The sequence below is a fragment of the Dermacentor silvarum genome, chromosome 8 (assembly GCF_013339745.2).
Source record: "Dermacentor silvarum isolate Dsil-2018 chromosome 8, BIME_Dsil_1.4, whole genome shotgun sequence".
Classification (NCBI taxonomy): domain Eukaryota; kingdom Metazoa; phylum Arthropoda; class Arachnida; order Ixodida; family Ixodidae; genus Dermacentor; species Dermacentor silvarum.
Window position 1 is genome coordinate 51,447,746 of NC_051161.1, and position 17,778 is coordinate 51,465,523.

General features: G+C 47.5%; 1 protein-coding gene across 1 annotated transcript in view; it reads right to left on the reverse strand.

The window, feature by feature from the left end:
* Positions 1 to 17,778, reverse strand: part of LOC119462663 (PR domain zinc finger protein 1) — a 137,463-nt gene that overhangs the window by 79,157 nt on the left and 40,528 nt on the right. The window contains exon 2 of the mRNA XM_037723973.2: positions 5,553 to 5,636. The gene's annotated coding sequence lies outside the window, so the exon portion shown is untranslated. The remainder of the gene's footprint in view (positions 1 to 5,552; positions 5,637 to 17,778) is intronic.

Below are 17,778 nucleotides of genomic sequence, written 5' to 3' on the forward strand. Positions count from 1 at the left end.
CTTGTTTATTTGCCCCCTGTTTATTCTTTCTTTTATTTTTTTTTCACCTTCTTGCTATATAGCCGATTCACTGCTCGCTTTCCCTCTTCTTCTTCATCGCCTACCCTTTCTTTCTCTTTGAGCGTGTTCTCCACGGCTCTGTCGTTCACTGCATCTACAGTAAACGATAGTTAATTCTGCGACGTTACGAACGCACGCGGGTCGTTTTCTATCGCGCGAGCATCATCAACGTCGTCGCCGTCATTGTCGTTGTTGTTAGCAGCTAGGTAATCGAAAACGAGTAGAATTGTAGAAAACATAATTCTCACAAAATATATTAAGCCAATTAATTAAATTGCGGGGTTTAGTGTCCCGAAACTGCACGGCAGATTTTGAGGGACGCCAGTTAGTGAAGGACTCCAGATTAGTTTTTGACCCCCTGTTTTTTTTTTTTCTTCTTCTTCAAAGTGCACCCAGAGCACGGTATACAAGAGCGTTTTTGCATTCCGCCTCCAACAATATGCAGCCTCCTGGTCCGCGGGAGTTGAACCCGTTACCTCCTTCTAAGCAGCGCTACGCCACAGGTACTGAGCCACGCACTTGGGCGGGCTCTCAAATCTAACCTTCGATCCTGATCAAACGAAACCATTTTTTTTTATCTCGCTCTTTCTCTTTATTCTAACGAAAGCAGCGCGACTTTTGAAAAGTTGCAAGGAAAGTGACCAAAAACTGCGAGCGATCTCGCCAGCGGAGAATACTCTATAGTATAAACGACGCTGCACTTTAGTCGAACGAGGCGATACGCGCGAAGGACGTGATTGAGTTTGCAGATCTTGTTGCGGAGCAGCAAAGCGCTCGGTCGATCCGCGTCGTGCCTCGTATGAGATCAAGGTGTCGTTACATAACGCGCCGCGAAGGAGAGGAAGGGGGGAGCGGAGAGAAAGAGAGAGAGAGGTGCGGGGAGGTCGCAACATTGAACACAAACCCAGGCACGCGTCAAGACAAGTCTATATAGGCGCTTATCGGAAGCGGATATTATCGTAACATGCACGCACAATCTATCGGGAGCCGCGCATATAAAGGACGCGTGCTTCGATCTTGATCGCATGGGGGCTGCTCTCCCCGTCTTGTGGGTAGCTCGCCCGCTCGGACACTCCTTTAATGGTTCAGCGGATTCTGCAAATGCATGCGGCGTGGTGTTTCTTCCTCATCAACCGTTTCGTATGTCTATGTCACTTTGCGACACTTCACGAATGACCATTTGTGACTCTAATTGTGTGACGGTATGGTTCACTCCTTAAATAAAACACATAATTAGCATTCAAACCAGCATAACTTGAACGTATCAAATTCCTTCCCCCCCAAAAAAACGTCGCTGATGTGACGTGTTGGGCAGCCCTATACAGTCGAACCCTATACATATGCCGAATCTGAAGGGGATCACAAAAACGTTCGGTATATAAAATACCAATTTTATACAAAAATTTTCAAGGGTATTTTACTGCTGTTCGTTATACACAGCATTTCGTTATATGTGGCTTCGATATGCCAGGGTTCGACTGTATCGGTGAAGAGCTGTCGCCGAGGTCTTCGTGTCACCGACTAAGCTGCAGTCGGTCGCGAAATAATAAGTTGGTGTTCCCTTTAACTGTGTGGACATTCCTCAACCTCAGTCGACATGTTCGATACGTACAAAGTTGGGCTATTCTGTTCTGACGCCAAACTTAAGGGCGGCAGTTTCTGCTTTGTTTTCTTGCTTTTATGATGCATTCAAGGAGGCTGATGAAGAAAACAACCGAAGCGAAATAAGAATCAAAGCGGGAAAAAAAAAGGCCTTCGCAGTGCAAGGACTGACGGCGGCGATGTCCTTCACATCGACTACATGCACTGCATCGCCCGCGTGCACGCTGGAGCAACCGCCGATGCAAGCGACCTCTACATTTTTTTTTTTTTGCGTCCTTTTCTCGTTGGCACCAAGGGCCGCAGTTTGTTGGCACCTGCGGCGTGCGTTTCCAAATTGGTGGTGATGAACGCGCCACCACGAGTAACCAACGTAAATCCGTGCCGTTCGCACGTGCAAAGATTGCATGGGTCCGATAGTTGTTTCCTCGACATTTCTCTCTTTCTTTGTGGTTTTTTTTTTTCGTTTTCACGTATCGCGAGGTATCCTTCGGGATGCATACGTGGCCGGGCAATCTTGACGTACGGTTACGAGAGTAATTAGCGCGAGCTGTTTTCTGCGCGTTGTGGAGAGTTTCATCTCTGCTGCATTATTACCTCGAGGAAACACACCTGACTTGGACGTACGGTAAATCTTTCCGTGCGGTAAATTGCGGCAGATGCACGCAAAGCAACAGATTAACAGCGTGGTCGCACGGCTTGGTGCGCTTCTGTACGGAAGGAAGGCAATGGCGGTACTCTCCACTGTCAGCGGGATTTCGAAGAGATGTTTTCGCGTATCGATGAGGCGGAACCATCGCAACAATATATATATATATATATATATATATATATATATATATATATATATATATATATATATATATATATGAGCGAGTGAGTGAGTCCGGCCGAGTCATCGAAATTCAATGTTTTGTGTTTGCTTTTCTACGTGTACCTGTACTTTTTTCCACGTATGAAGCACTGGATCCGAAAACCTACGGCCTTCATATATATATATATATATATATATATATATATATATATATATATATATATACGGCGCTGGGGGCTGGCTATGGAGCGGGCGGAGAAGCACGCGCACTTCTTCCTTCTTGTCCTTGCCTGCCTCTTAGCACTGTACCCACTACTGCTGGTGGCAATATATATATATATATATATATATATATATATATATATATATATATATATATATATAATGACCGTCTCACTCTAATAAAGCTCGAGGGGCGCTAAGAAAGCAGAGTTGCCAAAAAAGAAAGAAAGAAAGAAAGAAAGAAAGAAAGATGGAGGCCTAACTTAAAGAATAGCACAATAAGGCCGAACCGGGTCAAGTGGATTTAGTCGCAGCTCCGGCTATATACGAGCATGTACGACGATACAACCACCTTCCCTTGTGTACAAGAGACCCCGGGGTGTACGCCACCGCTCCCCGTGTAACACCGACGTCGACACTCTCATTCGCTTCCAAATGAAAAGAGCACTCTTGCTATACTACTACTCACTATTCTTTGTTTTTCTTTCTTTCTTGTTCGCTAAGAGGCACCGAGCTCTAGCGAGATTTTTAGTAAGCCCTTCTCCACGGGGAGTCTGCAGGAGGGTGAAAGTCGGATGAATTGGAAAACAGCACCGCCTCTCCGTCGCGGGTTTCCAGTTTCAAACCCTTTGTTAAACGGCGGGGAAATGAACAACGGGTATATATACACATACATGTGTATGTGCGTGTGCGCGTGTGTGTAGTACACGCATACCACAGTTTCCGGACTGCTTTCAGCATACTTTACAATATGTGCATGTTGAATTGACCCACGGAGCAAACTACGTAGAGGTGATGAACAGAGAGAACATCATGTAAATATATATCATACGCAGCCAACGTAGACACCAAGGACAACATAGGGGAAATTACTTGTTCTTACTAACTGATTTAAAGAAACGATAAATTGATAGAAATGAAAGCGGATGAAAATACTTTCCACATCCACAGAGAAAATGGAGGCAGCCGAGGCATTTTCTACCTGAGAACACTTCACAGCAGTCCAATTTATAATTGGATTACTGTGAACAGGACCACATATATGAATCGATCACACATGTTGCCTATATACATGGCCCATATATACATATACGGCAAGATACAATAAGAATTTTTGTACGTAGTCAGATTTCGAATCCATATCTGGATGACACACCGGCCGCGGCTGCGGACTATATCGAGAAAGTTACGGCACACGTGCTATATAAGGTACGTTTCAAGCAGAACGGACTGGAAGAGAGCCTTGTTTTCGCTAGCGAATTCTAGCCCGTCGAGGGAATTGAAGGTGTGCGCGGACTCGCGTTTTCAATGCGACCGCTTTGCTGGTGCTGGTTCTTTCAACGCTATATAGCATGCACATGTACAAGCGAAGTGTATTGTTCACTTGCCAAGTGCAAGTCGAGTTTTTCCGAGAGAACTCGAGTTCATCCGTTGTTGCCTTTTCCACAGCGTATACTCGACATGCAGATTAGTTGTGCGACGCGGAGTTTTTTTGTACCGGCGCTGTCTCGTTCTAAATCCCCAAGGATAACACGTACGAAAGGGTTATGTTTCTCCCTCCAGGCCTTCCCCCATCCCCCGACACCTTCTGTACCCATATGCATATTTATTTATTTACTTGTTCGCTTTGGTGTGGATGACGCGAACAATCCCGACCGCGCGTTTTTGAATGAAAAAAGGAGGTGGATTGTTTGTTTTGTTTGGAGATACTCGTTGAAGTTGAATGGCTCGAATGAGATTGGCGCGGAAAGGAGGAACAGCTTTCTTCGCATGTGGGCAACTGCGTACGATTCGGCTATGCAGCCTTTACAAACAAATGTTAGAAGGCGTTTTAAATGGAAACGCAGCACGGTGCACCGACGGCTTGATTGGATCTTGCTTTCGACTCGGGAAAAGCGGTCGCGTTTTGGCAGAGGTGTTAGGAACAAGCAGAAAGTATAGAGAATCACGCTCGGAATTTAAGCTCTTATTATTGTTGTCTTTTTCTCGTACGCCTTTTGTTTCAGCCACAGAAGCTTCTTGCTGTTGTGGAGCCCTTGCGTCACACAGATCTTAATTGTTTCGTTTTAGGGATTGTAATTAAATTATGTCCTGGTCATAGAATAATCGAACGTGAAACTCGTATAGCCAAGAAGCGCACTGCGGAACAAGAAAGAGAAACAACACAAAAGGCTTAGAAGATCTTGGGACGACCAACGACTTCAACCGACGTAGTATATATATATATATATATATATTTTTTTTTTCGTGTTGAACACGTCGGTGGTTACACGATATTGTATGCAATGCATGTTGTTTCTCTTTCTGCACGCTGGTGCGCTTTTGCTGCTTCTACTATGAAGAGAGAACACGCAATAAACGTCATTTGGGTGTGAGCTCAGCGCTTCGATGTGCCTGGTTCTTGCCCCCCTGTTTCCCGCCTCAGCGTTGTTTTGGTCTAAGAAAATCGTCTGCACGACAATTTGACAGTGTTGTGAAACAAACAGTGTGAAGCGACACAAAGCGCTGTGAAGCTCTGCCGGACTGCTTGGTGGAGTAGCGCATGCGCAGAAGAAGCTCCGCCTCGGTAGCTATCCTTTCAGTGGCCACAGAAAGCTGTCTGCGAGTTACGCAGCCTTACTGCGGGCCACCTTTCTATCCATCATCACTTTGCTTCTCAAAAGGCTACGACGCTCTCACAGTGCTGTTTCAAACTGGAGTTTCTTTCGGGAGCGCTTTTCCATATTGTATTATGTTCGCATTATTCCTCTCTCTCTCTCTCTCTTTCTCTCTCACCCCACGTCACTGTTTCGCGCTGCTCACGTGACCGACGCGCCGTAAGTGCGAGAGGTCCGGTCACGAAGAAACCATCTGATACCTTGTCAGGTTGACGTTGCTGCCGCCTCCATTGCTGTATGTCGTCTCTGGTCCTGGGCTTCCCGGGCCACTGACAGGTTTGATTCTGCACGGGCGAAAGAAGAAAAGAAAAAAAAAAGTAAGAAATGGTTAGACGTCTGTCATCGGACTCATCGACACGCGAAGAACGCGAACACCGCGACCGGTGCAACGACCGCCCGTTTTAGTGAAGGCGAAACGACGCACGTTGCATTTCAAAGTGCGTACAGTCGGGACAAATGTAAAAGGGAACGTCTGATTTGCATTCGTTACCATAAATTTTTCTCGTCTTTAAACAGTGAAAAGAAGAACGTACGGATGGGACGGGTTCTTCGAGAGGAGAACTACTTATCAAGCATAAAGGTGACGTCTGAAGACAAACTGCAACCGCAGTCATTGCGTAAGCATTGATCAGGTGTTGCCTTTGAAAGTGTTGCATCCCGTACGTGTATGCAGCACAACATAGGTGGCGCTCAGGCGTCGTAAGAAAGGCCGCGCGATTACCTTTGCACCAGAAGATGTACGTATAGTTCCACATAAGGGGTGTACAGTGTGGACCACTCATAAAGAGAACCCTTAGCTAGTCGTCATCATCATTATCATCATCATCAACAACAACAACAACAACAGCAGCAGCAGCCTATTTTTATGTCTACTGTAGGACGTCGAAGGCCTCTCCCAGCGATCTCGAATTACCTCTGTCTTGCGCTAGCTGATTTCAAGTTGTGCCTGCTAATTTTCAAACTGCATCACCCCACCTAGTTCTCTACCGTCCCGACTGCACTCCCTCCCCTTGGTACCCATTCTGTAACTATAATAGAACACCGGCTATCTGTCCTACGCATCACATGGCCTTCCCAGTTTCATTTTCCCCACTCTTAAGGTCAACTAGAATACCGACTATCCCCGTTTGCTATCTAGTCTATGCCGCCGTCGTTATCTCTTAACGTTGTGCCTACCATTAAACAGTACGTTAAACATTACAATTTCATTTTGAAAGGTTCTTTTTTTTTTTTTTTTTTTACGGTTCCACGAAATCTTGTTAATTGTTTGTGAGCGTCCGTGATAGATTATTTATCTTTCTCCCCCCCCCCCCCCCCCCCCGTGACCCTTTCCTAAATTTCCAAGTACGCTCTTGTGCATTTAGTGGTGGCGTCGGTCATGGTTCTAATAAAGACTAAAGTGCTACCTGCGAATGCTGCCACGGCTAGCTGCGAATGCTGCTCCGACGTTTATAAGGATCTACATCTCCATCTCGCGCATGGTTTCATCACGGATTGCCACGCCTACGCTTTCCACGTCGTAAGACAAGCTAACTGTGCTCGTACGCACTGCTCGGAAAAAAAAAAAAAAGTGACTACGCCGCCATTAGCTCGGCAAACTGCCTCGCGGGAAAGCTAGCTTTACAACAACGAAAACGGGTCTGTTCTCCGTAGCCAGCGCCTCCGTATAGGATCGGGTCGACGATAATAACGAGAACAACGAAGAAAACATTGACCACGGGGCTACTATGCTGGCGAGTGTTATTTCCAGCCGGCGGAGTATAGCTACCGGCATTGTTCGAGCTGTTCGAGCCTCGCAAAATTCGCAGCGGTTGCGCAATGCGACCATCGTCGCACCCTTGCTACGTTACCCTTGTCCCCCCCCCCCCCCCCCCCCCCTCGTCCTTTACAACGCCAGAGGTGAGAAGCGAGGAGGAGCGGGTGAGGGTGACGCTCACATAAACCAGTTCTCCTCCCGTGTTTCTTTTTTTTTAATTTAATTTTATTCTTTCAGCCGTATTCGAGCATTGCAGGTGCTCGCCTCACTTGCCCTCCTCCTCCCTCCGTTGCTGCTGCTGTTCTGGACTCGCGCACCTGTTGACCTTAGCGGGAACGAACGTGGCCTCCGGCTAATCTCGATAACGGCCGGCCTTTCTTTCTTTGTTTTCATACACTTCTCTCGCTTTTTTTATTTTCTTTGCGTACATTGGTCGCGCTCGCACTTGTTACTCGTTTCGCGTCCTCTCCTGTTTCGCAGTGCTGTGGGCGAACCGATGCATTTATAGATGAACGAGAAAGGCGCATGGAAAAAAAAAAAAAGGGGGACCTGTCGGCTCGGTCAGGGGACAGCCATGCGTCCTACGCTCCCGTGTATACGGCAACTGCGGTGTATAACGGGGAAACGTCCGAGTCTCGGAAACAGGCGATTTCCCGGCGTCGGTCTTTTAAGCGCAGAAAATGGGCGAGGGTGAAAGGGTGTTGCGGCGAGAACGTGTACGCAGAATTATAGTCGGTGACGTCTACGTACGCTTCGCCTCACCAACTTTTTGGGCAGTGAAGCGAAATCTACCAATCGCGTCGGCGAGCCTGAAAAGATAGCCAGAAGAACGGTCACGCCCATTGTCCGTCTCTGATCGCACTCCCCTGCCTCGACGCCGACTGAATGGAAGCTTCACGGAAAGATTAGTGGAGGACAATGGGTTAGCCCTGGTCCTTACTTCTCTGAAGCACGCAGCTGGCTCGCTTTGCTGATTGGCTGAACGCAAGTCCTAACCTTCTCTGTACTGCATGGAGTTGGTGAGACGGGAGTCTGCATCGACCATTTCCTAACCTATAAATGTAAATAAAGTTTTCGAAAGATTAATTTACCAGTTGAAACTGATTCCGCGAGACTCTTTGTGTCTGAGGCAATAAGCTTAAGCGCAGAGATGGAGATGAGTGCAAGCAACGTTCTTAGACTAGTCCAAGAACGTTGAGTGCAAGCAAGTGGACACACACAAGCGCTCGTGTGGAAAGACTGGCTTGTCCCCGCCGGTTATATTGCGCTTAAACATTCCTAAGTGTCTCTTACCAACAAAACCATACCTCAACGCCTCTTCGTGTTCCTCGCAGCAAACACTACTCACACAAGACATAACCCATACAGCCCCTAAAACCTAGTTCAATCTAACCTAACTTTACTAAATATATGGTGCCTTTCAAGTAAAAAAAAAAAAAAAAAAAAAAAAAAAAAAAAAAAAAAAGCTAATAATATTTCGAGTAAGAGAAGACAACATTCAAAAGATGAAGGTACACTTGTCGGATGCGGCTTTTACTGCCCGTTATAGAGCAGCGGCAAACAAAGTCGAACAAGCTGCCTTAACCGTGCCCTTTCAGTAAATCCCAGCCGAACAGATTGTGGACGTAGTACACAATGTACGGTCTAACCGTGGATCTGATGCAGATGGACAATACGGAGCCATGCCAAGTCGTTCTAAAGCCAAGCGCTTGCAGGAATCGGGAGGCTGTACTGATTCCTACTGTTGCCAGTTGTGACCCGAAAGGCAAGAAAGTTCGACTTCACTGCACTCGTGAGCGACAAGCGTGCTTTTCAGTTCTTAATCATAACTTGCAAGGAAACCACAAGATCCCACATAGTTCACCAGTAAAGTGAAACGCGGTTTCAGGTATTTTATATTTATTTACTCCATTTCTGTTACAGAAGTGCGGCAAGCCGAATTTTTACTTATTACGCGGTTCGTTTTATTCTCTTTCCTGAACCTCCCGCTATCATATGCCCGAGGGCAAAGTTAATGTTTTCTTTAACAAAGAAGCACGTCTGTGCAAGCACAGGTTGTCTCTTCGCCAGCCCTCGGGGCTGATGTCTGCATGCCCAGCTGGCGTAGTTGAATGCAGTGTTATGATGACTATACTGTACACTGTTTAGAGCAATAAACTGACCTAACAAGGGAGAGCTCACTGCTGCTCATTTGATAATAGTCAATAATTAAGACCCCCGTTCATTAAAAAAATAGCACACGGGGGCAGCACATCGAGCACCGAACTCTCGAAAGCTTCTCTTTCATAACAACCTCTTGTCATTGACTGGCAGACACGGCTAATGTTTTGGTCGCTATCAAGACAGCCTCACGTCTGCAGCAGCAACTAGATCGTCAACGTTTAATATTAAATCGTGAACGTTAACGTCCTCAACCCAACGTATGGGCTTATAAGACATATATAGTGGGTGGAAACTCCGGTTAAATCTCGACCACCTGAGGTTACTTAGCGTGCACCTAGAACATGCTGCACGAGCGTTTTTCCCATTGCGTCCCCGTCGGAATGTGGCCTTGAGATTCGGGAATCGAACACTCAACCTGGCGCTCATCTGAAGGGCGCCATATATCAACTGAGCCACCTCGGCTGGTGACCGTCCACTGTCCTATACAGTTCGTCGTAATGGTCCACAAATGCACATCGAAACGTCGTTAGAGTATCGGCTTCTGCTGCAAGCACAGAGGGTCACAGCCTCCGCTTCAATGCACGCAACTACTGAGACAAGAGAACAGAAAGGCAGTCGGTGCGCTTTCGACGTCGCGCGGTTTCCCATTCATACGCGAGCGATTCTCGTCGAGTGGCGATACGCGAACGTGATCAAACCGCAAAATCGAGCCGACGATACTTTACGGAGCGCGCAGGCGAAGCGTATCTTCAGTCCCCCTCTATCTGTCGTGTCTCTTTTTGGGGGGCCCCCCGTGAGACTTTTTTGGGGCCGCTTGTTCGCAAGCCGCGGCTATTCTGTCACGGGCCGCTTGAGCACGCTTTGCCGGATGAAAGAGAGAATCGTATACCGCCATGTCCTTGTCTCAAGTATCACGGGTTTGCTGCGGTCGATCTCCGACCGCAAAGAGACAGACGCAGTTCAATGTGGGAGGCAGCAGTGAAAAGAGATTTCGTTGGGGACCTGGTAATCATCTTTTCAAGAGATCGTGAGAGTGCACGCATTCTTTTCTTTTTTTTTTCTTCTTTTCTTGCAACGGCGAAACATCTCAATTGAAGCGCAAATAATTTTACCCGGCTGCTTTTGTCTGGGTCTCGTGACGAGTTCCGCTCATAGCGCTTCGCCGCTGCTTGTTAAAGAGAAGCGAAAGTCGAATGACATCCCTGTTTTTTTGTTTTTGTTTTTTTGTTTTTTTCATTACCGCATATTCGTGTGCACAAGGAGTTCTTGCATTTTTCTCTCCAATTATCTTCCTACTGACTTGCTAACGTACACCACTTCACACGGTGTTGATTTATTGATTCATTGACTCCGTTTAAAGTTCTAAGGCGAAGACTAGTCTGCGTGAAAGACGTCATTGTATGGGCTCCTTACTAATTCAGACCACCTACTACTACTTAGGTTGCGATAAGGTGAACCTTAATCAAACTACTCTAGTGTTTCTTACCTTGCATCCCCATCAGAATGCGACCACCGCGGTTGGGAATCGAACCTCAGACCACAGCATGGAGATTTGAGCCCCTGAGCCAGCGTGGACGTCAAATTTTTCAGTCACTAGTCAATTAGTAAAATGGACAACAGATAGTTCATTGGTTCGGTTGAACGTATATCTTATGAGAAGTGAAATAAACGTCTAGCATGGAATCCCTATACAAGCTGAGTTTAAGTATTGCGTCACTGGTGGCGTAACACCTAAACACCGCGACCACCGAGTCGCCGACTGGTCAATTGAAGACTGAAATCTAGTCGCAAGCCTCGCTCCAGTAAGCCTAGCGGTTACGTTACGTTTCAAATAACTGGGCACTCATGCGCAGCCAACTGCACAGTGACTGCGTGCGGAGTCACTCTGGAGATCTCCGTAAACTCCGTTACGTGACCTCCGTTACGGAGTTCAGTGATATCCGCCACCACCTTTTGTAATTTCTTCTTTGGAAGTTCGTGCCGTCGCCCAAAAGGTGTCTGATAACCCTTTGCACTGTTGTCGACGTTGCGTCATCTTCATACACCGCATTCCAGAGCACAGTTTTGCAATCATTCGTTATCGTTCACAGTGCGCCCCAGACTCGATAACGCTCTACTCGCTCGTCCGGTGCCAGTGAAAGTCACCGAGAATTTTTTGCTCGGACGCTCTGTGGCGTAATCGCGCAAGATGTTCTCACGTAGACCGGAAGGGGGAGGGGGGGGGGGCATTATTTCAATAGAAAAGCTCCGAAAAAGGGGCGGAAGAAGGAAACAGAGATCACAACTTGAGCCTGCTGACTGAAGCCTGGTAGCCTATAGACTATACCAGATTTTTTTTTAAATCTTCATGGAATTTTAAAAAATTGCTTGTGGCAGATAGCGAAATTTTAATCCTTGAACTGGATCGTTCGAAGAGGCGGGCGTTACTTGCACAATTATTCAATGAATATTTCATTAATTATAAACTTCTTATTCCTCCTTTCATTTCGCGCTTCCGCAAAACCCGGATAAGACTGAGTCAGAGACCCAATTCGTCATCTGCTTCTTCCCACCCGTCAATGTGTCTGTTTAGTCACGCATTCTTAGCTAGAACAGCTCAGAAACGAGATCGAAGAAACAGACGACAGCACGCCCGCTGTGTTGTCGTCGGTCCCGTATACCTGTCGTCTGTCTTTATTGTGTAAGTGTATATGCAGTTTGTGTGTTTATGTGATCACTATGGATGCCGCAATAATCACCCAGCCCCTGGAGTAGCATACCAGGTGATAGCCAGGCGAACGTCTCCAGCTTGTTAATAACGTTTGCATCTCTTTCCTCCTTTCGTTTGGCGCTTCCGTAAGAAACCAGATAAGCAGATGACAACGCAGACGAAATGTGTCATCTGTTTCTTCTCGTCGATGTCTAGGCTTAGGGACGCATTCTTAGCTGAAACAGCAAAGAAACGGTACGCAATAAAGAAACAGACGACAGCACACCCGCTGTGTTGTCGTCTGTCTGCAGTCTGTATCTTGCTTGCAAACCTGACTCCGTGCTGTTCCAGTCAAAAACGCACGGTCAACTAGCCCGAACTTTGAAGCTTGTCGTCCCTCCATTCGTTTCGCGCTTCCGTAAAACCCGGATGAGATCGCCCACCTTTAAGTAGGCGCCAGTGGCAAATGCACTCACTAAATACATCGCACGCAGGGCCCGTAACCCTGCGCCGGCAGTAAAATAAACAGTGTCGAAGACTTAGGGGGGAACGCCGGCTGGGCAACCGCTCACGATCGGCTAATACACTCCCGCTGCGAAGAACGGGTTTCCGATCGGCCCCCTCCGACGAAAGCGCCCCTCGAACGGCCGCCAAGGCGGATCCCATGTATACACATCAGGCACTTGACTTGCGGCCCCAGAGCTCCGCGCACACCTGACGGAGGTAGCAGGTCTCGAGCTAGCAGCGACCCTATGCTAAACCTAAACCCTATCATGTATGTATGTACGTACTACATACATGATAGGGCGACGATGACGGCGGCAACAAGAGAGTATGTTATGCACAGGTGCTTACCCTTCCACAGTTACCGATACAAACTGCCACCGAGGGCGCATGCGCAGTTTGGGAGATAGTGGGGCAACGCTATACGCTAAAATCATCCAATTACAAGGTTAACGATAGCGCCGACAACGGCAGAGAGGAGGACGACGACCCGACGAAGAACGTGTTCAGTGTTTTGACCACACTGTACCAGAGTATTTATGCGCACGGTTTCTTGGACTCTTATGGCGTACTGTTACTTAGTCGCACATAATTGTGACTAGAAATTAGTTTCCTTAGAGAAACTATGTGAAGAAGTGCTGAAACGATCGTGAGACGAGGAGTAGACGGGGCCGTGTAACCGCGCAAACATTTTTTTTTTTTTTTGCACCGTGTCATAAAGAAAAAAAAAATATTGAAGTCAATACGTCGGCTTAAAATTTATCGAGCAGAAACGCTGTAAGGCTGTCGGGGATAAAAACTACTCTAGGTACAGTAGAGCGAAGGACCAGGCTTGTTGGTACAACATCGCGCGTCTTTTTCGTAATACGTAGCGCAGTTTTTCCGACTACTCTAGACAGTTCGACGATTCCCTGAGAATCCCCTCGCAGGTAGCGTTAAACAAACGAAGAGTAATCAATGAACACACAGAAAACACAACCCAATCAATCGTATTCGAAAAAGAATCAACGCGTGTTATCTACAAAAAAGGGGAAAAAAAGAAAAGGCGTATGACTACATGTTTTCTATAAAAAAAAAAGGGGGGGGGGGTGTATGACGTTAATGATTGTTCAGAAGAAGTGCTCTCACGAATAGGAGAACCCCAGTAACGTGAATGTGGACCTCAGTAATGTGAAAGTAACGAGAACCTCACCACAACGAGAAATGGAAATAAGACGTGAACGAATAAATGAGACAGACTACGGAGAACACGGCTCCGTGCCGCCGAGCACGTCGACGCTCGTCGCGCAACCGAAGGTGGGCTTCACCGTCGAGCTGCGAGGAGGATACGTGACCCAGTGCGCGGTGAGCCAGCCAGCCCCAGCCTCTGTTGCAGAGAGCCTCGCTTTCTCGTTCCCCCATCGCATCCTCTCCCCCCGCCCGGAAGAGACCGACTAGCGCAGCGCGCGGAAGACCCGACCGCCGCTGACTGCTTCCTTCTTCCGTCAAGTTCACGGTCACTCACGGCCGTTCACCCTCTCGACGCGCGTTTAAACGCCGCCCGCCGCCGCCGCTGGGCAGCAGAACCCCCCCTCCTCTACACCCCCCAACCACTCTCGAGGGAGCCCCGGCGGTGCCTTCACCGTGCTACGCTCTCGTGGTCGGTTCCCGTCGATTTTGGCCGATTTCATGACTCCTTTATTTCTTGCTCGCCCTCCCTTTCACACACACCCTCTCTCCTTCTCTCACTCTTAGCCCTCTCTACCGTTCTTTCCTGCGAGCACGCTAAAGAAGCTATGGGAGGACACGGCGTTAGGCAAAAAGCGTGAATTCTGCCCTTTTGATGCGTTCCTACCTACGCTACCGCACCCTCCCCCACCCCACCTTCTGTCTTTCTTTTCTTCTTTCTTTTTCTTTCCGTCGTTTCTGTCGGGTTTGCGCAGACTATAGCCATGGTTGGCGCACACGGGGCCTCCCGTCACCCCCCTCGCCCATCCACCTACGGGTTCCGCGGTGCAACCTGCTCGGCGTTGGTGGTGGTGGTTCTGACCGTGCATATTCGGTGGCGTCCGACCGCTTGTTTAATGCATCGCTTGGTTCTGGGCGCGGTTCTCCGTAGGCGGTCCCCTCCACCCCCGATTGTTCCTGGCTCTATATAGGAATCGCGGCTTCCCGGTTTGCCACGGTCGTCTGACTCCTGTTCTTGTTGGCCGCGAGACGACGAAATTGAAGCTTCCTGGCTTTATCGCCACGTACTGAGCGTTTTCTTCCTTTTCCTGTATCTCTCTTTCTTTTGTCTTAGATAACGAACGCGATAGTGCTGAGGCCTTAAGCTAAGACTTTCTGTCTTGCTCCTTAATTATTTCAATTTCCTAACTCTTCACCTTCCATATCAATCGCGGGACATCCCCATCTCATTTTTTTTTTTTTTCATTCTCGTTTTCTTATCATGCGTCGCGCCGCTTAATGGTCGATCTCGGTGATAAACGGCAGTGTGGTGGTGTAAAAGCCAATCGCGAAGTGCGAAAGGATGGAATGGAAGTGCGAATGGAAAAATTAAATGGATCGTCATAAAATAGTGTCCCAAGTATTCGGGAATGAACCTACACAGTCTATAGATTATCTATGTATATTCTTTGTCGCTTTGCCTTCAGGTATACTCGTGCTTTTTTTATTACTGCCTGCAAGAAAATTATGGGGCAGGGTTTTCTTCTCTATCTTTTCTTTTGTTTCTTTTTTTTAGATTGAAGAAACACGTTTGAAAACCAAATTACGTGATCTGAAGTAGTCAATCATATTTGAATCCTCCCGGGCCGCATAAACAATGAATAGTGCTTCGACAGCAGTACTGCTAAGTGTTTTTTTTTTTTTTTTTTTTTTTGCCCGTCGACAAAGCCTTGCCACAGAAACCTTGAACGTTTGTTTGCCCTTGTACGATTCATAGTCGACCCGCTCGCTTCTTCAGACCTCAATGGTTGACTTCCGTATAACGATGTGAAGACAAGTACTGCTTGCTTCCGTGGATTACATTGGCATCCTATTTGCACGAGACACGGCGAAGCCACATGGTGAATAACGTGTTACGCAACTTGCTTTAGCGTCCTCAGCCACACTATATGCCAAAGGTCGATGCCTTTTAACCCGGAGAGTTTGTTCAGGCCACGGCACGCTAAGCAAAGATGGCGTCGTGTTCGGATAGGCAAAGACGATGTCTGATTCCGGTGCCATGTAAGAGGGTAAATAATGCTCTTGTTTATCTCTCTCTCGTCATCTTTTTTTTTTTTTTAACCTTGGGCATCTACTCAGTGCATACGTTCCTGACGATTGAATCAGCTTCTATTTCAGCATTCGATAAAAAGCTTACAGACTTGCTGCAGACAGTCCGCTGAGAAGTTCGTGGACCAGAACAAACAAAAGGAAAAATACTTGTTAGCTAGTTTTCGATAAAATATAGATAAACTTTGCATGGCCAAGATCGAAGACGTCTCTAAAGGGTCAAAACTGTTTCTAAGCGCATTATAGACGATATATAGACTGACTAGATTCAGCTCAATAAGCGTTATGCCACAACGCCCTCTCCGGCATGGCTGTCCTTTAGTGCTGTTTAGCGCTGAACTACAGATCGCGAGCCTTGAGTTTATAGAAACGTATCCTTGAGGACCACGACTGAGTCCGGGAGTGCTACAGCTTGGACGTCGTCAAAATCCGCCATATTGTCGAATTCGGTAATGGCAGCATCTTGCAGCCAATCAGAGAGGTCGTAGCAGCCCACTTGGTCAATCAGAGCTGCCAAGATCGCGAATCTGACAAGACGGCCGACTTCGGCAATGTCCAAGATAGCTCTCACGGCAACGCACTTCTCCAAAACATGACGCTCAACTCTGTGCGCCTGAAGCGTTGGAACTTCTCAGTTTCTAAAGCCCAGCAATCCCTATGCCCACAATCAAGGCTTGAATTGAATCCTGGGTTTTACGTGCCAAAAACCACGATTTGATTATGAGACACGCAGTAATGGGGGACTCCGGATTAATTTTGACCGCCAGGGGATCCTTCACGTGCCTCCAATGCACGGGACACGGGCGTTTCTTGTATTTCGCCCCAATAAGTCACTGCAGCTGCCTTTCACTGCAGCTGCGCGGAAATAACGCGGGAATGCGCGGAAATGCTTCACGTGACCGCGAACGTCACGAATACGTCATCGGCTACGGCGAACGCGGCAGTAAACATGCCAATAGTGTGCCACGCTGGAGGGAAGAGGCTGCCTCTGCTCTCAGCGCGAGTGAGAGCGATGATACGCATTCCGCAAGCACTGCAACGGCTGCGTCATTGACGGCGACCCTGCCCTTATCGAGGCGCGCCGACATCACGTAAACCAGGGACTGCCGACGCTTTTCGTGGAATCGAGCGCCGTATCATGTTTTCTAGAAAGCGAGCGATTCCGCTCGCTGCGCGCACGTGGGGCATTGTTTTTTTTCGCCCGCGAGGTCTATCCGTTCTCGCTGCATACACGTCTTTTTCCCGATAAACCCTGCGCTATATATGGAACTACAGTGTCACTGGGCGACGCCGCGCTTGCACCACTGACACTGTTCCGGTAGCTGTGAGGAGAAAACGATAAATTGCGGTGTTTAATTAACAACTTCTCAACATTGTGCATTGAGTTATATGAGGGACGCCGTAACTAGAATGAATTCTCCGGATTAAATCTGACCAGTCCATGGAGTTCGTTAACGTGCGAGGTGCAGGAGTATTTTTTTTTTTTTTTTCGCATTCCGCATCCATAGGAATGTGGCCGGCGTGGCTGGGAATCGATCCCGCGACCTCGTGCTCTGCCGACATTGCTCAATAGACATTGAGCTATATGTATACCGCTGGCAGTTACTGTGAAAGGAAAAAAAAAAGGAATGAGAGAGACAGACTCTGTAACCTCAAGACAATGACTGCGTTAAGCAGCTCCAATGCGATTGTGTAGTCGAACCCGGATATATCGAACCAACAGTGTAACAAATCATTGTGTATAACGAACAGCAGTAAAATCCCCTTGAAAATTTTTACATATTTTCTTTTAATTTCATATATGAATTACCTATATATCGAACTTTTTTGTGATCCCCTTCGGATTCGATATATCCGGGTTTGACTGTACACCCCTTCCCTTATCTCGCCACTGCAGTCAACAACCGAACGAATATCTCACATAAGCAGTGCACATTGTCTGGTCTTCACTCGAATGCCGCTGTGCACTGCTCAGTAACTCTTAATTTGTCACTATGTGCCCAAGCAAGCGGGGCAAATTAATCCGAAGTGGTGGTTCGGGTGTGTTGGTGACAAGGTG